This window comes from Triticum aestivum, chromosome 4A (assembly GCF_018294505.1).
Source record: "Triticum aestivum cultivar Chinese Spring chromosome 4A, IWGSC CS RefSeq v2.1, whole genome shotgun sequence".
NCBI classification, from domain to species: domain Eukaryota; kingdom Viridiplantae; phylum Streptophyta; class Magnoliopsida; order Poales; family Poaceae; genus Triticum; species Triticum aestivum.
Window position 1 is genome coordinate 168235710 of NC_057803.1, and position 24040 is coordinate 168259749.

The 24040-nt window shown below is 48.8% G+C and overlaps 1 pseudogene; it reads left to right on the plus strand.

Moving 5' to 3' along the window:
* Window positions 1-4401: 4401 nt before the first annotated feature.
* LOC123083769 (non-specific lipid transfer protein GPI-anchored 12-like) lies at window positions 4402-6691 on the plus strand (annotated as a pseudogene).
* Window positions 6692-24040: the final 17349 nt, after the last annotated feature.

Consider the following 24040-nt stretch of genomic DNA (forward strand, 5'->3'; position numbering starts at 1 on the left):
TAAAGTAAAGTCAAGGTAACCGTGTGTCCAAAACATTAAGGAGGAAAACCCGAGGAATCACCCTCGGTGGATTCCACTCGATGTAATCATCAAGGTGAACATAAGAGGAACCACTCTCAAGGTTCACACTTGAGGGGTTGCACGATAGAGTCGTACCGGGAGTGGTCAAGGATTCCACCCTCGATGACCGCGACCGAATAGCTACACTAGAGAGTCATCATCAGGAGTGTGTTATGAGGTATCACCCTTGGCACTCGATAATAGCTCAGCAGAGTCGAGCAACAAAAGGGGCGTGATGTGATGTGAGGTGTCGGGCTCTGGTCGTCGACCACATTGCTCGAGTCGTCGATGATGAAGCAGGGGTAACAAGGACAAGGTGGGGTCACTGAAGGATCACTAATCAACCTATACTAAGCAATTTAGGGTAAGCAGGTAAGGTACAATGAGCAGGTTACAAAAGCAAGCTATGCATCAGAATATGAGCAATCAATTACAGTAGCAAAATCTAATGCAATCACGACAGAAAAGAATGGCCGATATCGTGATGATCAAAGGGGGGCTTGCCTGGAAGCTCCGCTGAAAGGGAAGAAGGGTCGTCGTCGACGTAGTCGATCACAGGGGCATCGGCATCAGTCTCGGGGTCTACCGGAGAGAAGAGGGGGGAGAAACATTAAATACAGAGCAAACAGATACATGACAAGCAATAAGTATCGCTAGGGGTGAACTAACGCAAGGCTACACGATACCGACGAAGGGGGAAACATCCGGGAAAGTTTCCCTGAAGTTTGGCATTTTCGGACAGATGAAACGGAGGGCAATGGTTGCATGTGCACTATGCTAGGGGCACATGAGAGATGAACGAAGAGCGTATTCGGATTTGTCTCGTCGTTCTGAGCAACTTTCATGTATATAACTTTTTCAACCGAGTTACGGATTATTTTATATGATTTTTTCAAAGTTTTAACAATATTCTGGAATTATTTAAATTAACAAAAATGAATTATTGCGTCAGCATGAGGTCAACATGTCAACCACACATGTTCACGTCAAACCTGGCAGCTGGGTCCCACCTGTCATAGACAGTGGGGCTAACAACAGTTTAATTGAGCTAAACAGATTTAATTAGTGGTTGGGCCCCACATGTCAATGACTAATTAAATTAACTAATTAATTTTATTTATAAAACGTTTTACTTAACTAAAAATGCGGTGGGGCCTGCATGTCAGTGACACTGGGCTGCCCAGTCAGCACGTTGACTGGATCCGCGGACCCACTAGCAGTGGCCCAGAGGTGGGGCCCGGCCAGCCACGTCGATGCCGGCGACGCCAGAATGCAGTGGAGGCACACGCGCGCGGCGGATTTCGTCTACAAGCCACTAAATTGGTCGGGGCCGGTCACGTTTGAACGACCACTCGACGACGCGTCGAGTGGTGGTGGTGGCATCGCCGGACTTGGCCGGGGCGCCGGCGTCAAGGTCTGCGGCAGAGCGGCTACGGGCTACAGTGAAGGCGTCAGTGCAGTGCGCTAGCGGTCGAGCTGATGCGCTAGGCGAGGCGTACATGACGCGGTGAGGCCAGCGGTCGCGAGTCCGTGACCATTTGGTCACCGGAAACATGTCGGCGATGAGCGCAGGCGGCGGCGCGCTCGGGCGCGTCGACGACAGCTAGCTAGGGCGCGCGAGAGAGCAACCGGGGAGGAGTAGGAGGTAGAGGAGCTCACCGAGCGGCTAAGAAAAGCCTTAGATAGCTTAGTAGCAGCAGTGAAGAAGACGAGCTCGCCGGGCTCGCTGTGGTGGCTCCCGGCTTACGCTCGTTGATCGGGACGAGGAAGAGGACGACGGCGGAGACGAGGAACACGGCGGTGATGTGAGGCGGGCGCGGCGGGGACGAGTGGGACGCGCCCGGTCGGGTGAATAGAAAGAGGAGGGGGTGACCGGGGAGGAGGAGTGGGCCGGCTCTAGTGGGCTAAAGCCCAGGCAACAGGGGGTGTTTTATTTTCTATTTTGCCTTTTTCTTTTCATTTGTTTCTGCTTTATTTGTTTTCTTTATTTTATGATCGGGTGAATAGGGAAAGGAGGGGGGTGACTAGGGAGGAGGAGTGGGCCGGCTCTAGTGGGCCAAAGCCCAGGGAACAAGGGGGTGTTTTATTTTTCTAATTTGCCTTTTCCCTTTTTCATTTGTTTCTTCTTTGTTTGTTTTCTTTATTTTATAGCCGTTAAACATTTTATAAAAATGTTGGCACGCCACTAATATTATTCAAAGATTATTTGCAACAACTTGAACATTTTAGTTTTCATGTTTGACAAAATTTAAATTTTGACTTTAAACTTTGTTTTGAATTTGAATTGTGACTTGGATTAAATGAGGATTAGCAACAGTAATGTGATGACATGGCACCATTAACTTGGGATTACTATAGCTTAATTATCCGGGCGTTACACGCAGGCACGGGGTCCCGAAGAATCAGGCAATGGTTTCCATTCCCGTGCATCAAGACCAAGACCACCAGGACGGCAGGACAAATGTCATCACCAAGCCCACCGCAACGTCACGACCGGAAGCTTTGCAGGCGAAGACCACCTTTCGTTAGGATAAGATGTACTACTTGTCTCCTTTCAAATTGGCCACTGCGGGATCCCTTCCCGCCTACGTTTTGGAGGAAGAGGACCGATGCCACTATAAGTATAGGCTAGCCACCACCATAGCGGGGATCTCTCTCTGACCCGATCCGAACCTCTCAACTCATTCCCTCACAAGAGCAGACCTCGCGAGGTTGTTCTTTCCTTGTACTAGTTCATCTCAGCCCCTCGTGAGGCAAATCCAGCCCAAAGCAGGAGTAGGGTCTTACACCGCTAGGTGGCCCGAACCTGGGTAAACTGCTACGTCTACCTTCTTCCTCGTTCATCAAGCTAGGCCGTGGGGGCAACGAACTGGTTGGCTGGAGAGGTTGAGTTCTTCGCACACGCCCCAGAGTTTGAACCTTTCTTAGGTCTGCGGACCCCTGAATCCGACAAATACCGAGGAGGAGGATTTGGGACAACACGGCAACAGAGGTTCCCTAGGGGTACCATCAAAGGTTCCCCTCGCCGCACAAAACAGTTGGTCTTAATGACGAAATTTGCGCATTTCACACCCTTAATGACGAAATTTAAATCCGCTTCCATGAAGGAGATTCAGACCATTGTCAAAGAAGAGTTGGATACAAGATTTAAAGCCTCCACTTTCGCATCATCCTCATTTGCTCCAAAAAAACACATGATGTGGAGGGTCCAAGAGAAATTCTTAACCGCCCAAACCTACTACCACACCTCTCTAAAATCTCGCGGAGCCCCACGACACCTCCACAATCAACCCCACATCCACAAATTAATCGAGGTTGGGGTCAGTAGGACCCAATCTACCGCGATGTCTAAATTCACAAAGAGGGGACGGCAGCGTGCCTGCTCGGCTGCCTCGTGGGCAGTTGTCATGCTGCGCAAGGATGAGTCACCGTCGCCGCCACATGCAAGGTAGCGGAGGAGGCGGCCGCACGCAGTGGCGATCGGGTTGGGAGCCTCCTCCATTTTCACTGGGCGCCACTGACTCCTGGACCGACGAGGAGGTGATGGAAGCGTCGTCTCCTTGCCGCACCGGAATTTGCATGGCTGAGACGCCGACTGGAAGAACTGTCCGTCCGTGCTACGCGGCGGCGACAGGGACACCCGCTTGACCTTCTTCTTCATGTATCGTCCGATTTGGACGCCACCGAAGTGCTGCGCCGGCGGCAAGGGTGCCTCCTCCTTGATGCGGAGGTTGCGTGGCGGCGAGGGAGGCATCAGGCCGCGGTTGTGGCACGAGCGCTCGATCGAGAGGGCCATCTGCGGCGAGAACTCCTCGTCCATGCGTGTGGCCTTGATGAGGGGCGGCTGCTATTGCTTGTCGTCGGTTGAGGAGAGCACCACCTCCTACTTTGAGCCGACGAAGTGGTTGACACCGACGGGCCCAGAGAGCGTTGACGGCGGCGGCGCTACGATCCATACGACCTCAAGGATCCACCTGCGGACGCCGTGAACCATAGGGAGCTGCTACCGGACTTGCCCATCACTACAGAGTGGAGTGCAGAGGAGAGAGGAGGACGAGATGAGAGGCGACGGTGCGCATATTGAAGATATGATGTAGGGTTTGCCGGTGAGGCCGTCTTGCTTAAATAGCCTGATTGACCGGCGCCGCTTCAACATGCAACAACCGGAGTAGGCTCCTTGGTCTTCGCGTCAGAATTGAAATAGCGATTGGTCAGACCAACATTCATGCCGTCCACGCTTCCGTTGTAGAGCGGTAGACCGACATGAATGTGCGGAGACGCTTCTAGATTAGGACGTGCGGCACGGGTTTTGTGTGTATATATGAGTTATCGGACGCTTACATGGTGGAGGTCCAGACGCCCACATATCTCCTCCAGGTTTGCCCTCGGGTTTGCCGGCATTTGGATAGCGTGGTCCAGGCGTTTAATGCACGACTTTACGAATTTCAACTCTCGGAATAGTAGGTTGTGCAATAATTCGCCATTTTGACGGTAACTAGAGGCAAGCATAGGGATAGTAATGGATACGAGTTTCCACTTGCCATGAGACGAGACGAGACCCAACAAGATAACAAGTGAATCGACCACGGTCCATGGACGATGGCCTCAATTGGCAGCAACGCCAGACCCAAACAGTGACACAGCCCCCTTCCCACTACTGCTTGCTCGGTTGCTCGTAGCAACGGTTTACACATCCCCATCGCTCACTCACGAACACAAAACAAAGACACACCCTGCGCTCCCCGTCTCCACATGTCAAACAGAGCACGGCCGACACAGTCCAGATACCAAGAAACCAGGGCCGTCGCCGCGGCTATGATGCCACCCGCGGCCGTCGCCCTCGCGCTCCTTGTGGTCTCGACGCTGCAGCCCCGGGCGGCGGTGCAGGCGCAGGTGTCGGCCGCTCCGGCGGCGGCTCCGGCGCCCAGCTGGGGGGAACTGGACTGCACGGGCGCGCAGCTCAACCTGTCCTCCTGCCTGACGTACGTGGAGTCCGGGAGCGCGCTGACGCGGCCGGAGAAGGGCTGCTGCGGGGCGCTCTCCGGCGTCGTGGACGGCGAGGCCGCCTGCCTGTGCGGGCTCGTGGGCGGGTACGGGTCCTTCGGGGTCCGCGTTGACGCCGTGCGTGCGCTGGCGCTGCCCACCATCTGCCGCGTCGAAGCGCCGCCGCCCAGGCTCTGCGCCATGCTGGGCTTGCCCGGCGCGGAGCCGCCGGGCGGCGCCGTGCCCCCGGCGTCAGGTACGAAATGACAGTATATGCTCTGCAGCGTGCAATAAATGCTCCTTTTCAAATGCAGCCTTTTCGTTTCTTTGCAATGTTGTCCGTCCCAGTAGTGTAAACAGGAAACTGACGAATGCCAAAAGAATTTCTGATCCTCTCGTCTCGTGCGTAATTAGACATTACCATGTCAACTGCGACATTACAGTAGTAGATGTTCAGATCAATTCTCGAATTAGCTTCAATATGTCTGCTGTTTGCACAACTGTATCCTACATGTAAAATAGAGTACACTGTACATGTAAGTAATGTAGGAAACCCATACCAGAGTTATGAAAAATGAACAAAATACATGCCAAGTAATGCTATTATAACATCGACCAGACAGAGAGGCAGTCGAGTAGCGACTTGTTCAGTCGATAAAACAGTGCATGAACCAAATTGTCTCATGGAAGCAAACTGTTTTGTTCAAACCATGTTTCTGTATTTCACATACTCCTACGTACACATAGAAGATAGAACCGTCTTGTACTAACAAAGTGTGAACGCCCGGCAGGGTACGGCACGCCGGCGACGACGCCAGCAACGTCAGCCGCGAACGGCGGCCCCGCGACGCACCGGAGCCGAAGGCGTCCTCTCCTCCTCGTGCTCCTCCCGTACTGCGCCGCGCTCTTCACGCTGCTGCCGTAACTCCCAAGCGCGCACGCCGACGGAGGCAGCCCCCGTACCCGTGCCACATCGGTACAACTGTACATGTACACGCGTTACATCAAATCGATTCAAGTCCAGCATAGCATCGATCCGTGTACACCATCACCATCAGAGACGGAGGACGAAAAAAAATTAAGGTGTGGCAAACTGTCAACTAGACAAAATTGATGCCCTCTAAAAAAAATTGATGCAAAAACATAATAGCCAATTCAAACTACACTGCACAGAATCTTTTAATGATGTCTAGAGAAGACACATGCAGTGGCGGGGATAGGCCGTGGGGTCGCGATGAAGTTAGGGATGGATGGACAGGCGGCAGCGGCGGCGTTTTCGGGCACAAATCGCCGGCGGCGGAGGCGGGCAGTCATCAGCGTAGCAGACTCAAATCGGCGGGTCGGCCACGGCTACGACGCTGCTGCCGGCGGTGGGATCAGGGATGGGCCGACAGGCGACGGCGACGCATTTCATGGCAAAAATCACCGGCGGGCGGGCTGGCAGAGGTGCAATGAAGACGGTTCGGCGGTTGACACACTGCTGTTCCTTTTACATCTCCTAGAGGTGTAGATGCAAATTTGCACCGTGAGGTGTTGTGGTTTGCATCTTCCGAAGACGGAAATGTATTATTATTATTTTTTGCATCTACACTATCTGTTGGAGAGGTATTTTTAGCCTCAGAGATGCAAAAGATAGTTATTTTGCATACATCTACGCAGTGGCGGAGCTCGGGCTGATTTTGTGGAGGGGCAAGAAATATGACTTTAGGCTGGTTTTAACTGGGCATATGGGCTGAATACTAGGGGATATATGCTAGTTTTCTTATGGGCTGGGGGGCAATGGCCCAGGTTGCTCTCCACTAAGCTCCGCCACTGCATCTACATAGTGAGATGGGCATGTGCAGTGAAAGCGAGCTGGTTCGTGTATGTCTACGTAGTGAGATGGGCATGTGCTGGGCAACACATCAATTAAGCTGCCAGTTTGTGTGCTTTCGATCTACTTATGTGCTTCATCTAGCTTTGTTTGAATGAATCAATCTAGCATGGTCTAAAACTAACGAGCAGTATATGTTTGCATTTTTGTGAAGAAAAGTATATGTTTATATATATATATATATATATATATAAAGTTGGTGCCAAATCAAAGTGTGGCGGCTGCCACACCTTGCCCACTGGGCTCCGCCAGTGATCACCATGCGCTGCCTCCTCGCATTGTGGAGTGGTGAGCAGTGGCTTTCGGCGCAGATCCCATCCACCATCCCCATTGGCTAGGCGGGCATGGGGTCGTTGATGGGGACGTCCGACCTGCACCGCGGCTACAAATGAGCAGCCGCTTCCCGCGGAGACGCATAAAAGAGATTACTCCGGCCGACGGGGCTGTGCTGTACTTCGCGCGCGGGCTACATGTGACCGGCTACCCCGCTCTTATTTGCTGGCTGGCTGCGGTGGAGTTAGTACGAGTTCCGGTGCCGTGCGACGTGCCATGCCGACTGCCGAATGCAAGACGACGCGCCATCGGTGTACGACTGTGCATTTCTTTTTTCTTTTTGGCCGTGCCTGGCAGGTGGATAATCGTTGTCGAGGTGAGGTGGCCTAATTTGGTCTTGGTCCTTAAAAAAAATGTACCCCAGCTTCTGCCTCTAGACGATGATAACAGTCATTTTATTATTTTTTCACAAAGACCTACAAAGCAACACGTCAGTACACCTGAAGGCCCCATCTCAGCAACACATGTTGTTACTCCTATCCCTCGATAAAGGGGTGCCGAATGTCCGAGCCTAATACCAAGCAAATATCGCACCAAACCCTAACATCTAAAACTGGATGCCCCAGCCTAGCCACATACCGGGACTAGATCACACACCGGTCCGACGCACTCACAATGAGCACCACATGCGCACCCTGCAAAGCCCGACACCACCGTCTTCCATTGATCCATCTTAAGAGCATAAACTGACGCATCGACCGTCTCAGGCCTTTCTACCATCGACGCCACCGCGAGCCAGACAACGTCATCCTCCTGCGCGAGTCCATCCTCACATATCGGACGCCGAATCTGCACTGCGCCACGCCATCGAGATTTATCGCCATCAATGTGTAGGATGAAGCACCGCTCCACCAAAGATGCGGTCCACTGGTCCCTCAAGCCCATGCACACCTCCAAGAACGACGCCCCAAGGGGGAAACGACACAAGAACGCCACTATCTTCCGATCTACTGATCTAGGGTTTCCCCTAGAGGTAGCGGATAGTGGCTTAGAACTTCTCCACGGCAATGCCTCCAAGAAGGGAACGACACCGAAGAGTGCCGCCATTGTCGGCCTTGGCATCTAGCGAAGAGCAGGTTTTCACCCAGATCTGTTTGAAGAACTCCATCCTTCTTTTTGTGCATGGATCACCGCCTTCTATGCAAGGGACCGGACCAAAAGGATCCAGCCACCGCCGTTTGACCGGCCGCAGCACCACCACGGTGCCAGAGCAGTCGGCTTCGTCAGGCCCATCGTGCCAGCCTGCCGCCGCGCACTAGATCCGCTGACCCACCTAAGCCCAACTGGGCCCGGCGAGATATGAGATTCCAGCCATCGCCAGAGGGGCGCCTCCGCCGCGGAAGGCCGCGCCGCCGCTATTGCCGCCGCCACATCCTCCACCGTGATCCCGCCGCACCGCGCCGACGAATCACCGTAGTGGCCATGTCGCCGCCACCAGAAGAAGACGCCACCGCGCGCGAGGGAGAAGATCCCGCCGTCGCCGTCACAGTCCACAGCCCAGGCTCCGCTGGCATGAACTCGGTGGCAGCGGGAAGGAGGGATCGAGAAGAGGAGGCCGAGGGTTGGCGGCGCGGTCTCCCCCGTGTCGCCTAGGGTTGGCAACGCGGGGGTCCAGGGTCGGGAAGAAGAGCTAGAATTGTCTTATTTGGTCTTGGTCCTACCTCGCTCCTTTCTTTCTTCAATTGCAAACACCCACATTTCACATCCAAAACAGCCTGCTTCCTGGTCAGAATGCCCAATGCTCATTTTGGTGGAAGGATTGCCTGAAGCTGCTGGACACCTACAAGTTACATTCTTCTTGTACTCCTGGCTCAGGCAAGTCAATCTTGTTTTTAAGGATAATTGGGCTGGGAATACACTGCATTCTCAATGGCCACAGCTGGCCTCCTTTGCCCCGAATCCTCACATGTCTCTACAACGGATCATCAATACTGAGGACACTTCGTCACTATTCCAGCTACCCTTTTTAGTGGAAGCCTTTGAACAATATCAGGAGATGCTTGATGTCGATGCAACAAACATGGGTGTTTGCTACCCTGACTTATGCAGAGACGAGTTGCAGCTCCTTCGGCAAATATCAAGTTTCGTACAACTAGACCAGAGAAGGTGCTCTTTGTGAGATCAAGGAGCGCATTAAGAAGATCCAAGCTTGGGACAAGGCACAAGATCCACAACATAAGCAACCAACTCCCGGCAAAAGAGAGCCGACAAGTCACTGCCCGGCAAGCGCCTCAGGCACGGACTTACCGCTGAACGCCAGCGCTCCACCTCTTTGGCCAGCTGATCGCTGATCAGTGAGGTGTCTAGCCCGCAAGTGATTAGGTGGAGGCAAGCCATACGTGTCAGCTTGCTGGGAAGGAGGATTACCTTTTCTGACACCCGTCCTAATGGCGTGTCGTGCTAATAAGAGGTAGGTGGGTAAGCGGTGCATCACCCTTGTCGGGGTTCACCCTCCACACGACACCTAGAAGTGCATTTAATGCATTTTTGTCCCAACTAGCAGAGTTAGGTATGATAGATCTGCATCAGTCTAATCACCCTGTAATGACTGTTTTGCCACTTTGGTTACTCCTTGAGCAATAAAAGGAGGGCCAAGGCAACCTTTATAGGGGTTCGAACCTTGGCACTCACATGCATAGGTATCCGTGCAGCTGCCCTCTCCTAGCAACTTGACGGGGAGTAGTGCTCTGTTGATACGTCTCTGTCGTATCTACTTTTCCAAACACTTTTGCCCTTGTTTTGGAGTCTAACTTGCATGATTTGAATGGAACTAACCCGGACTGACGCTGTTTTCAGCAGAATTGCCATGGTGTTATTTATGTGCAGAAACAAAAGTTCTCGGAATGACCTGAAACTTCACGGAGATTATTCTTGGAAATAATAATAAATACTGGCAAAAGATCAAGACCAGGGGGCCCACACCCTAGCCACGAGGGTGGGGACGCGCCTACCCCCTGGGCGCGCCCCCTACCTCGTGGTCCCCCTGGAGCTCCTTAGAACTCAACTCCAACTCTATATATTCGTGTTCGGGGAGAAAAAATCAGAGAGAAAGATTCATCACGTTTTACGATACGGAGCCGCCGCCAAGCCCTAAACTCTCTCGGGAGGGCTGATCTGGAGTCCGTCCGGGGCTCCGGAGAGGGAATCCGTCGCCATCGTCATCATCAACCATCCTCCATCACCAATTTCATGATGTTCACCGCCGTGCGTGAGTAATTCCATCATATGCTTGCTGGACGGTGATGGGTTGGATGAGATTTATTATGTAATCGAGTTAGTTTTGTTAGGGTTTGATCCCTAGTATCCACTATGTTCTGAGATTGATGTTGCTATGACTTTGCTATGCTTAATGCTTGTCACTAGGGCCCGAGTGCCATGATTTCAGATCTGAACCTATTATGTTTTCATGAATATATGAGAGTTCTTGATCCTATCTTCCAAGTCTATAGTCACCTACTATGTGTTATGATCCGGCAACCCCGAAGTGACAATAATCGGGACCACTTTCGGTGATGACCATAGTTTGAGGAGTTCATGTATTCACTATTTGTTAATGCTTTGGTCCGGTACTCTATTAAAAGGAGGCCTTAATATCCCTTAGTTTCCGCTAGGACCCCGCTGCCATGGGAGGGTAGGACAAAAGATGTCATGCAAGTTATTTTCCATAAGCACGTCTGACTATATTCGGAATACATGCCTACATTACATTGATGAATTGGAGCTAGTTCTGTGTCACCCTAGGTTATGACTGTTACATGATGAACCACATCCGGCATAATTCTCTATCACCGATCCATTGCCTACGAGCTTTTCATATATTGTTCTTCGCTTATTTACTTTTCCGTTGCTATTGTTACAATCACTACAAAATACCAAAAACATTACTTTTGCTACCGTTACCTTTTGCTACCGTTACCACTACTATCATATTACTTTGCTACTAAACACTTTGCTACAGATACTAAGTTTCCAGGTGTGGTTGAATTGACAACTCAGCTGCTAATACTTGAGAATATTCTTTGGCTCCCTTTGTGTCGAATCAATAAATTTGGGTTGAATACTCTACCCTCGAAAACTGTTGCGATCCACTATACTTGTGGGTTATCATCTGTGTACTTTCTTTTGTTGGGAAACATTGCATGGAAAAACGAAAAAAATCTACGCACACACAATGATCTATCCATGGAGATGCATAGCAACGAGGGGGAGAGTGTGTCTACGTACCCTCGTAGACTAAGCGGAAGCGTTTGACAACGCAATTGATGCAGTCGAACTTCTTCTAGCTCCGACTGATCAAGTACCGAACATACGACACCTCCGAGTTCTGCACACGTTCAGCTTGGTGACGTCCCTCACCTTCTTGATCCAGCAAGACGTCGAGGTAGTAGATGAGTTCCGTCAACACGACAGTGTGGTGACGATGATGGTGAAGTGATCCTTGCAGGGCTTCGCCTAAGCACTACAAAGATATGACCGGGGGTGTAAACTGTGAAGGGGAGCGTCACACACGGCTAAAACTATTGTCTGATATGTGCTAGGGGCACCCCCTCATATATATATAGGTGGGAGGGGGGGGAGCAGCCAGGAGGGCGCCCCAAGTAGGCCGAATCCTACTAATTACCAGATAAGAAAGGAAAGGGGGAAGAGAGAAGGAAGGGGAGGTCAAATCCTCCCCCCTTTCCTTCCCCACTTGGCCATCTACCATGGGGGGCACGCCAGCCCCTTGTCTGCTGGTGTGCTCCCCTCTTGTGGCCCAATAGGCCCAATATACTCCCGGGGGTTGACTGGTACCCCCGCCGGTACTCCGATGACTATCTGGTTTTCTCTGGAACACTTCCGGTGCCCGAATACCATCGTCCTATATATCAATCTTTACGTCTCTACCATTTTGAGACTCCTATTCATGTCCGTGATCTCATCCGGGACCCCAACAACGTTTGGTCACCAAATCACATAACTCATATAATATTATATCGTCATCGAACATTAAGCGTGCGGACCCTACGGGTTCAAGAACTATGTAGACATGACCGAGACACCTCTCCGGTCAATAACTATAGCAGAACCTGGATGCTCATATTGGCTCCTACATATTCTACGAAGATCTTTATCGGTCGAAACGTTGTGACAACATACGTTATTCCCTTTGTTTGTCGGTATGTTACTTGCCCGAGATTCGATCGGCGGTATCTTCATACCTAGTTCAATCTCGTTACGGGGAAGTCTCTTTACTCGTTCCGTAATACATCACCTCATGACTAACTCCTTAGTCGTTTGCTTGCAAGCTTATGATGTGCATCACCGAGAGGGCCCATAGATACCTCGCTGATACTCGGAGTGACAAATCCTAATCTTGATCTATGCCAACTCAACAAGCACCTTCGAAGATACCTGTAGAGCATCTTTAGAATCACCTAGTTACGTTGTGATGTTTGATAGCACACAAGGCATTCCTCCGGTATCCGGAAGTTGCATAATTTCATAGTCGAAGGAATATATATTTGACATGAAGAAAGCAATAGCAATAAAACTGAATGATCATAATGCTAAGCTAACAGATGGGTCTTGTCCATCACATCATTCTCCTAATGATGTGATCCCGTTTTTTAAATAACAACTCATGTCCATGGTTAGGAAACCTTAACCATCTTTGATCAATGATCTAGTCACGTAGAGGCTCACTAGGGACACAGTGTTTGTCTATGTATTCACACATGTATTTAGGTTTTCAATCAATACAATTGTAGCATGAATAATAAACACTTATCATGAATAAGGAAATATAAAATAACAACTTTATTATTGCCTCTAGGGCATATTTCCTTTAGTATCCCACTTGCACTAGAGTCAATAATCTAGATTACATTGTAATGATTCTAACACCCATGGAGTCTTGGTGCTGATCATGTTTTGCTCGTGGAAGAGGCTTAGTCAACGGGTCTGCTACATTCAGATCCGTATGTATTTTGCAAATCTCTATGTCTCCCTCCTTGACTTGATCACGGATGGAGTTGAAGTGTCTCCTCATGTGTATGGTTCTTTTTGTGAAATTTGGATTCCTTCGCTAAGGTAATTGCTCCAGTATTGTCACAAAAGATTTTCATTGGACCCGATGCACTTGTTATTACACCTAGATCGGATATGAACTCCTTCATCCAGACTCATTCATTTGTTACTTCCGAGGCAGCTATGTACTCCACTTCACATGTAGATCCCACCACGACGCTCTGCTTGGGACTGCACTAACTGACAGCTCCACCATTAAATATAAATACATATCCGGTTTGTTACTTAGAGTCATCCGGATCATTGTCAAAATTAGTATCGACGTAACCATTTACGATAAGCTCTTTGTCACCTCCATAAACAAGAAACATATCCTTGGTCCTTTTTAGGTACTTCAGGATGTTCTTGACCGCTGCTACCTCTTGAGCATGCGTTGGTTTCCCCTTGAAGAGGAAAGGGTGATGCCGCAAAGTAGCAAGTATTTCCCTAAGTTTTTGAGAACCAAGGTATCAATCCAGTAGGATACAACACACAAGTCACCTAGTACCTGCACAAACAATCAAGAACCTCGCAACCAACACGATAAAGGGGTTATCAATCCCTTCACGGTCACTTGAGAAAGTGAGATCTGATAGAGATAGTAAGATAAATATTTTTGGTATTTTTTTGTATAGATTGAAAAGTAAAGATTGCAAAATAGTAAACAAGATGCGATAATAAAAGAGATGCAATATAATAAGAAAGAGACCCGGGGACCATAGGTTTCACTAGTGGCTTCTCTCATGATAGCATGTATTATGGTGGGTGAACAAATTACCGCCGAGCAATTGATAGAAAAGTGCATAGTTATGAAGATATCTAAGGCAATGATCATGAATATAGGCATCACGTCCGTGTCAAGTAGATCGAAGCAATTGTGCATCTACTACTATTACTCCACACATCGACCGCTATCCAGCATGCATCTAGAGTATTAAGTTCATAAGAACAGAGTAACGCATTAACACGATGACATGATCTAGAGGGATAAACTCAAGCAATATGACATAAACCCCATCTTTTTATCCTCGATGGCAACAATATAATACGTGCCTTTCTGCCCCTACTGTCACTGCAAAAGGACACCACAAGATTGAACTCAAAGCTAAGCACTTCTCCCATTGCAAGAAAGATCAATCTAGTAGGCCAAACCAAACAGATAATTCGAAGAGACTTGCAAAGATATCAAATCATGCATATAAGAATTCAGAGAAGAACCAAATAATATTCATAGATAATCAAGTTCATAAACCCACAATTCATCGGATCTCGGCAAACACACTGCAAAAGAGTATTACATCGAATAGATCTCCAAGAACATCGAGGAGAACTTTGTATTGAAGATCAAAGAGAGAGAAGAAGCCATCTAGCTAATAACTATGGACCCAAAGGTCTGTGGTAAACTACTCACGCTTCATCGGAGAGGCTATGGTGTTGATGTAGAAGCCCTCCGTGATCGATTCCCCCTCCGGCAGATCGCCGAAAAAGGCCCCAAGATGGGATCTCACGGGTACAGAAGGTTGCAGTAGTGGAAAAGTGGTTTTGTGGCCCCCCTTGTGTTTGTAGGGTATAAGAGCATATATAGGCGAAATAAGTACGTCGGTGGAGCCCCGTGGGGCCCAGGAGGGTGGGGGTGCGCCTACCCCCCTGGACGCGCCCTCCTGCCTCGTGGCCGCCTCACGGAATTCCAGACTTCCACTCCAAGTCTCCTGGTTTGCTTTCGATCCAAGAAAGATCATCGCGAAGGTTTCATTCCGTTTGGATTCCGTTTGGTATTCCTTTTCTGCGAAACACTGAAATAGGCAAAAAAACAGAAACTCGCATTGGGCCTCCGGTTAATAGGTTAGTCCCAAAAATAATATAAAAGAGCATATTAAAGCCCACTAAACATCCAAAATGGATAATATAATAGCATGGAACAATCAAAAATTATAGATACGTTGCAGACGTATCAAGCATCCCCAAGCTTAATTCCTGCTCGTCCTCGAGTAGGTAAATGATAAAAACAGAATTTTTGATGTGGAATGCTACCTAACATATTTATCAATGTAATTTTATTTATTGTGGTATGAATGTTCAGATCCGAAAGACTCAAGACAAAAGTTTAATATTGACATAAAAATAATAATATGTCAAGCATACTAACAAAGTAATTATGTCCTCTCAAAATAACATGGCCAAAGAAAGTTCATCCCTACAAAATCATATAGTTTGGTTATGCTTCATCTTCGTCACACAAAATATTCAAATCATGCACAACCCCGATGACAAGCCAAGCAATTCTTTCATATTTTAGTAATCTGAAACCCTTTCAACTTTCACGCAATACATGAGCGTGAGCCACGGACATAGCACTATTGGTGGAATAGAGTGGTGGTTGTGGAGAAGACAAAAAGGAGGAAGCTGGACTCACATCAACTAGGCGTATCAATGGGCTATGGAGATGCCCATCAATATATGCAATGTGCGAGAGTAGGTATTGGCATGCAATGGATGCGCTAGAGCTATAAATGTATGAAAGCTCAACAAAAGAAACTAAGTGGGTGTGCATCCAACTTGCTTGCTCACGAAGACCTAGGGCATTTGAGGAAGCCTATTGTTGGAATATACAAGCCAAGTTCTATAATGAAAATTTCCCACTAGTATATGAAAGTGAAAAAATAAGATACTTTCTATCATGAAGATCATGGTGCTACCTTCAAGCACAAGTGTGGAAAAGGATAGTAGCATTGTCCCTTCTCTCTTTTTCTCTCATTTTTTTTCTCTTTTTTGGGCCTTCTTTTTTTTGGCCTTTCTCTTTTTTTTATTTCCTCACATGGGACAATGCTCTAATGATGATGATCATCACACTTCTATTTATTTACAACTCAAAGATTACAACTCGATACATAGAACAAAAATATGACTCTATATGCGTGCCTCCGGTGGTGTACCAGGATGTGTAATGAATCAAGAGTGTCATGTATGAAAAAATTATGAATGGTGGCTTTGCCACAAATACGATGTCAACTACATGATCATGCAAGGCAATATGACAATGATGGAGCGTGCCATAATAAATGGAGCAGTGGAAAGTTGCATGGCAATATATCTTGGAATGGCTATGGAAATGACATAATAGGTAGGTATGGTGGCTATTTTGAGGAAGGTAAATGGTGGGTTTATGGTACCGGCGAAAGTTGCGCCGTACTAGAGAGGCTGGCAATGGTGGAAGGGTGAGAGTGCATATAACCCATGGACTCAACATTAGTCATAAAGAACTCACATACTTATTGCAAAAATCTATTAGTTATCGAAACAAAGTACTACGCGCATGCTCCTAGGGGGATAGATTGGTAGGAAAAGACCATCGCTCGTCCCCGACCGCCACTCATAAGGAATACAATCAATAAATAAATCATGCTCTGACTTCATCACATAACGGTTCACCATACGTGCATGCTACGGGAATCACAAACTTCAACACAAGTATTTCTCAAATTCACAACTACTCAACTAGCACGACTTTAATATCACCATCTCCATATCTCAAAACAATTATCAAGTATCAAACTTCTCATAGTATTCAACACACTCATAAGAGAATTTTATTATTCCTGAATACCTAGCATATTAGGATTTTAAGCAAATTACCATGCTATTTAAGACTCTCAAAATAATCTAAGTGAAGCATGAGAGTTCATCTATTTCTTAAAAATAAAACTACGACCATGCTCTAAAAGATATAAGTGAAGCACTAGAGTTACTCCTCCGGCGCGCAGATTGTCTTTGCATTGCAAGGCGGGTTACTCCTCCGAATACTTCAAAACAGGGTTCGAACACAGAAAACGTGTCCGACTCTGCAAAACGAGTACCACACACACCCGCAGAGAGTATAATATTTTATGAGTCCAATCCACTGACAACTTTTGTAGTGTGACATCACGTCACTGCCCGGTCATTATTTTGACCTGTTTTTTAGCCTCCTGCTCTATGTTTCAAGATGCGGTTTTATTGGCATGTCTTGTCGAAGCAGAGATCGTGTCCCCTTATTGCGGGATTCTCATCAATACGGGCGTGGGTAATCCAACCGCGCCGTCTGCACGACCCTTGGGGAATAGGCGAGTTTTAAGGCAAGTGGGGAGGCGCTTGATATTCGCAGCCTTTATAAAGGGATAAGGATTTCACCTTTTCGACCACGCCCTCTTCCTCTCTGCCCATCCATTCTCGAGCTCTAGCGCCCAAGCTTCCATCCATTCCACCTCAAAAAAGCACCCCAACCATGTCCGAATCTGGAGCACAGGGCAAGTGGATGGTTTCCTCCGTCAAGGAGAAGGACATCACCAAGCTCTGGAAGGCCGGGTACTTAGCCTAGGAAATCGCCTACTAGCTTCCAGCAACGGGGCAGATCATCCCCACCCCGGAGCCCCATGAGAGGGTGGTATTCATTCCCCACTTCGTCCGTGGATTGGGATTCCCTCTCCACCCATTCGTCCGCAGACTCATGTTCTACTACGGGCTGGATTTCCACGATCTGGCCCCCAACTCCTTCCTCAACATCTCGACATTTAGTCGTGTGCGAGGCCTTCCTCCGCATCCCACCCCACTTCGGATTGTGGTTAAAGATCTTCAATGTGAAGCCGAAGGTGGTGGGCGGTCAACACGTAGAGTGCGGAGGCGCCATGGTGAGCAAGATGCCCAATGTCTCATGTCCCAAAGGTACCTTCGTGGAGACCGTCAAAGGGTGGCAACACCAGTGGTTCTACGTCACAGAGCCTCGCAACGCCACCTGGGCCGCGGCTCCCGAATTCCAGTCCGGAGCCCCGATGCGGCTCACCTCCTGGCTAGAGAAGGGTCTGGACTGGACTTCGTCGGACGGGCTGACAACGCTTCAGACGTGCATCAAGAGCATGGTAGACAAGAACATCAAGCTTGTCAATGTGATCCAGGTGATGCTTGTTTCTCCGGATCCTTTCGTGCCAAAGCCGGGCTTGCCATTTGTGGGAGTTAGATCCGGCCGAGCACCAGAACTTGCAATAGTTCTTCGGCAATATGCACGAAGACATCTGGAAGGTGCTCTTTAAGGCCAATGAGACGTGGCTGGCGACGACCGAGGACCACGGGCACGACTTGGCCCATCCCGCTAGTAAGGTAAGTTTTTCGTATTCCAAGATGTATCATTTACTTGCATACTCAAGGAAGATGCCTAAGCTTCCCTATTTGTTTTTTCAGGGCTGGACAAAGAAGGCGGAGCGGATCCAGTGTCCGGCTCTACTGCCCGAAAATCCAGCAATCCCTCTTTTGACGAAGATGCTGGTTCCGGCGCCCTACGAAGCGTCGGAGAAGAAGGCCAAGAAGAAGGCCAAGGAGACCAGGAGTGGCCTCCGCCGTATGGGCACTTCGGACGTGATGTCCGAAGACGCTAAGACCCACTCCTCCCACACCGAGGATGACAACGAGGAGGAGGAAAGCAACTCTCCCCCGTAGGGGGGGGAGGAAGAAAATGGCGTCCTACACGCATCTGGAGGCAGAGGCGTCCAAGAAGCGAAAGGTCTCCCCCGCGGACAACTCTGCATGGGACATCAATAGCAGCTCCAATTGGCGCCCCAGGGATAAGGCCTTGGCTGAATCGTAAGTAATCAAGGACGCACACATATATCCAGCTCCTTTACTTCATGGTTTTAACATGTTGAATTATGCGCTGTAGTCTAGCTCGTTCCGACTTCCAGCGATCCTCATCTTCGGGGAATTCGCTGGATCTAAAGGTGATGGACAGCGGGTCCCTTCTGGCGGCCTCTTCTCCCAAGGCCATGGATGACACCGAGGTGCTATCTCGAAGGACCTCCCCAGGCTAGGGAGAGACACAGGAGGCCGTCAGGGTGGCACCAGAGGGTGAACCCTCAGCCACCGGACACATGGGGGAGCAAGTCCCCATGGAGACTGGCGATGGGGGCCATATCCAATCTGGCCCCCAGCCAAATACAATTCCGGAGACCTGTACGGCTCTGGAATCTGGCAAGCAGCCTCCTTCGAAAGGAGGTGCACCAATTCCACCAGTGATCTCTGTCCATCCAGAGGCACCGGATACTCTACTGGAAGCGTCGGGAAGTGCTTCTATTGTTGAGGAACACCGTACCCTCATGGGTACGGTGGTTGAGAGGATTCAGTCCACAAAGAGCGGACTGACCGAAGCCTGCACAAGCCTTCTAACAGGCTTTGAGGTATGAAAACGCAATTTATGCAAAAGGAATGTCACAGTATGGACAGTAGCCCCTAAGACACTGTCCGGTGTTCGAAAGGAAAATCCAGACAGAGGATCAACTAATTTTTGCAGGAGACTAACCATACGTGTCTATGTGAATAAGCAGGCGTCTTTGCTGGCTGCGACCTCTCATGCTGCTGAGGTCTCCGGAGCGAAGCAGTGTCTGGAGCGGATCGAGCAAGAGCTCGGCCGCGTGAAAAAACAGCTGGAGGACAATCAAGGTATGCAATGACCTTGTGTAGATTCAAAAAGGATGAATGATTTGTGTTTACCATAGTGTAATGATATTTTGTAGGAGCGGCGACCGAGGTGGAGACCCTCAAGAAGGCGTTGGCCGAAGCCCAGGAGAGAGCAGCAAAGGAACAAGCCGCTCGCGAAAAACACGAGACCAGGGTTGGTGAGGTCCAGCAGGAGCTCCAGGACATCGTGAGGAAGTGCGAGTCCTTGGAGCGCATTATTGCGGATCAAGAGTCCGAACTTGCCAAGGCCCGCCAAAGCGCACACGATGCCCGGGTTGAAGCCCAGGGCGCCCTCCTGGAAATTTAGGAGGCCAGAAAAATCGCGGCGGGTAAGGCCTTTATTATGCAGAGCAAGTATGTGAAGAAAAGGTTCCTCTTACTGACCCGCATTTGGAGTTCTCCAGGGGCGTTTGCGGATCTGCCGCGCAGTGTTGCCGACGCTGCGGAATTCTTCCGAGCCAAAGAGGGGAGCTCAACGGTGAAGCTGTTCTGGTCGCAATACCTTGCGCCAGAGCATCCGGTGCCCTTTAGCGATCAGCTGAAACAGCTGACCGAACTGCATAGGGTGGCCGAACTGGCCATGAAGGATTTGATAATTCGTCTATGGCCTGCCGAAGCCATACCCAGCGGCTACTTCGGGCTCGTGAAGCGGCTGGTCAATGCCTGCCCTCGGCTTGATGCCATCAGGCGGTCGGTCTGCATTGAAGGTGTGCGGATGGCCTTCACCCGTGTCAAGGTGCAGTGGGCGAAGATGGACGCCGTCAAGCTCGCGACCGAGGGACCGCCTGCGGGCAAGGAGCACCGCAAGCCCGAGCGGTATTTTGATGATGTCCTGAAGGGATCTCGCATTGCAGAGGGCCAGTGTTCAAAAGACATTATCTTTGAATGAAGTCATTCATGTTATCCCTTCCTTTATTATGAAACAGAGCCGTTAGGTAATATAATGTGTGTTGTCTAAAAATTTTACCTCCTGTGCGGCCGTTTTGTTAAATCTGAGAGTTGGCCAGTCGTCGGCTTCAGCCCCCACGTAGGTAGTACAGGGGTGTTCGGAATGGAATCTAAACACTCTTGATCCAAGAGTTTGGTCCATGAAGGAGGTGTTTAGCGCAACGAACCAGGCAATCGGACTATGTGGCTTTATCTCTCACTTAGCCATAGGAGTTTGACAATATAAATGTAGGCACAACCCTAGTTAGTATTTAATTCGGACTAGGGGGTTGTAGACACCTGATTGGGTAGAGGCCGATTCATCGCATAATGCGGAAAAACAAAAGATTTTTAACCTCCGAATAGCTGACCAGCTCTCGCCTTATCATGACACTCAGTTTTCGGCTTTCTCTACTGAGGTGCTTAATCAGGTGAACGGGAAACACAATCGCAGTAGTTCTCCCTTTACTACCCTAGCCGATAGAGCAGAACGTAAGGTAGTAAGCACATGAGTCGGGCAACCCAACTATTGACCAAAGACATGATTCGGAGCCGATGCATGTAATGCTAAAATTCGGGGTGCCGAACTATACTGTACAAAGTGTTCGGACTTTGTTGCCGTAGTATGGAGCATAATGAAGCCCGTGGCGAATTAAAGCGTACCAAAGTGTACGGGTGCAATCAATAAGAATAGCAAAATAAAATGAAGTAGTAAGTTAGTGCCATGTAAGTTGGGCCGCAAATTGTTTCCATTATAGTTTGATTAATATGTCAAAGCGTATTTGTACAAATAGTGTGATAAGTAACCTGGCTTTTTAACATGCCAAGACCAAGGGGGAGCTGCGTGTGGGTCCCGACAACAAGTAGAATGATCGTCAAGAAGAACATCTAGAGATTCCCCCACACGTCTGTACTGGTTGCCGCCTTGGTGTGTCTATCCTTCAAAAGGACCGATGATCAGGCCATCGAGAGGGGCCTATAGAGAAGAGACCAAAAAATGGTAAAAAGGAAAAGGAAAAGTATGTGTGGGAGCCGCAAGATGGACCACAATCAAGTTACGTCTCCGTCTATGTCCATGGTATTTTGAGTGCGTAGTTATGTACGCATGGTACGTACGCCGCCATTTGGTCGGGACTGAGACGGAGGCCGAATTGCTAGTTGAGCTGCTAACGAGCTGGATTGTCCTGCTGCAGAGTAGTCCGGGCTCGTTTGACAGTGTCCCGGAGCTTGGCCGCTGAATTAAGGTTATGCTTGGTAAGGCCGCTCTGTACTTCTGCTGCCAGGGTCGCGGTGTGCTCCTCAGTACGGAGGGAGCGCTCTTTGTTTCCATTGACTGTTATGACACCGCGTGGTCTGGGCATCTTAAGTTTGAGATAAACATAGTGTGGCACCGCATTGAATCGAGTAAATGCAGTTCATCCGAGCAGTGCGTGATAGCCACTGCGGAAGGGGACGATGTCGAAGATCAATTCTCCGCTTCGGAAGTTGTACGGGGATCCAAAGACAACTTCCAATGTGATTGAACCCGTGCAGCGGGCCACTACACCTGGTATTACTCCTATAAAGGTAGTTTTTGTGGGCTTGATCCTTGATGGATCGATGCCCATTTTGCGGACTGTATCCTGATAGAGCAGGTTGAGGCTGCTGCCACCGTCCATGAGGACTGATACGTCTCCAATGTATCTATAATTTTTGATTGTTCCATGCTATATTATATCCCGTTTTGGACATTATTGGGCTTTATTATACACTTTTATATTATTTTTGGGACTAACCTATTAACCGGAGGCCCAGACCAGAATTACTGTTTTTTTGCCTATTTCAGAGTTTCGCAGAAAAAGAATATCAAACGGCGTCCAAACGGTATGAAACCTTCGGCAACGTGATTTTCGGAATGAACATGATCCAGAGGACTTGGACCCTACGTCAAGAAAGCAACCAGGAGGGCATGAGGTAGGGGGGCGCGCCTACCCCCCAGGCGCGCCCTCCACCCTCGTGGGGCCCACATTGCTCCACTGACGTACTTCTTCCTCCTATATATACCTACGTACCCCCAAACTACCAGATACGGAGCCAAAACCCTAATTCCACCGCTGTAACTTTCTGTATTCGTGAGATCCCATCTTGGGGCCTTTTCCGGAGCTCCGCCAGAGGGGCATTGATCACGGAGGGCTTCTACATCAACACCATAGCCTCTCCGATGAAGTGTGAGTAGTTTACATCAGACCTTCGGGTCCATAGTTATTAGCTAGATGGCTTCTTCTCTCTTTTTGGATCTCAATACAAAGTTCTCCCCCTCTCTTGTGGAGATCTATTCGATGTAATCTTCTTTTGCGGTGTGTTTGTTGAGACCAATGAACTGTTGGTTTATGATCCAGTTTATCTATGAACAATATTTGAATCTTATCTGAATTCTTTTATGTATGATTGGTTATCTCTGCAAGTCTCTTCGAATTATCAGTTTGGCTTGGCCTACTAGATTGATCTTTCTTGCAATGGGAGAAGTGCTTAGCTCTGGGTTCAATCTTGCGGTGTCCTTTCCTAGTGATAGTAGGGGCAGCAAGGCACGTATTGTATTGTATTGTATTGTTGCCATCGAGGATAACAAGATGGGGTTTATATCATATTGCATGAGTTTATCCCTCTATATCATGTCATCTTGCTTAAAGCGTTACTCTGTTCTTTTGAACTTAATACTCTAGATGCATGATGGATAGCGGTCGATGTGTGGAGAAATAGTAGTAGATGCAGGCAGGAGTCGGTCTACTTGTCTCAGACGTGATGCCTATATACATGATCATACCTAGATATTCTCATAACTATGCTCAATTATGTCAATTGCTCAACAGTAATTTGTTTACCCACCGTAATACTTATGCTCTCGAGAGAAGCCACTAGTGAAACCTATGGCCCCCGGGTCTATCATATTAATCCTCCGTCAACAAGCTATTTCCTTTTCCGTTTATTTTGCTTTCTTTGCTTTGCATCTTTATCATAAAAATACCAAAAAAATATTATCTTATCATATCTATCAGATCTCACTTTCTTAAGTGAACATGAAGGGATTGACAACCCCTTTATTGCATTGGTCGTGAGGATTTTATTTGTTTGTGTAGGTGCGAGGGACTCGTGCGTGGCCTCCTACTGGATTGATACCTTGGTTCTCAAAAACTGATGGAAATACTTACTCTACTTTGCTGCATCACCCTTTCCTCTTCAAGGGAAAACCACCGTAGTGCTCAAGAGGTAGCAAGGACTCGCGTGAGATGGAATCCATCAATAATTGGGTCAAGGACCAGTACGGCTGAACCACCGTGACGGATACTGGTTAGATGGTCC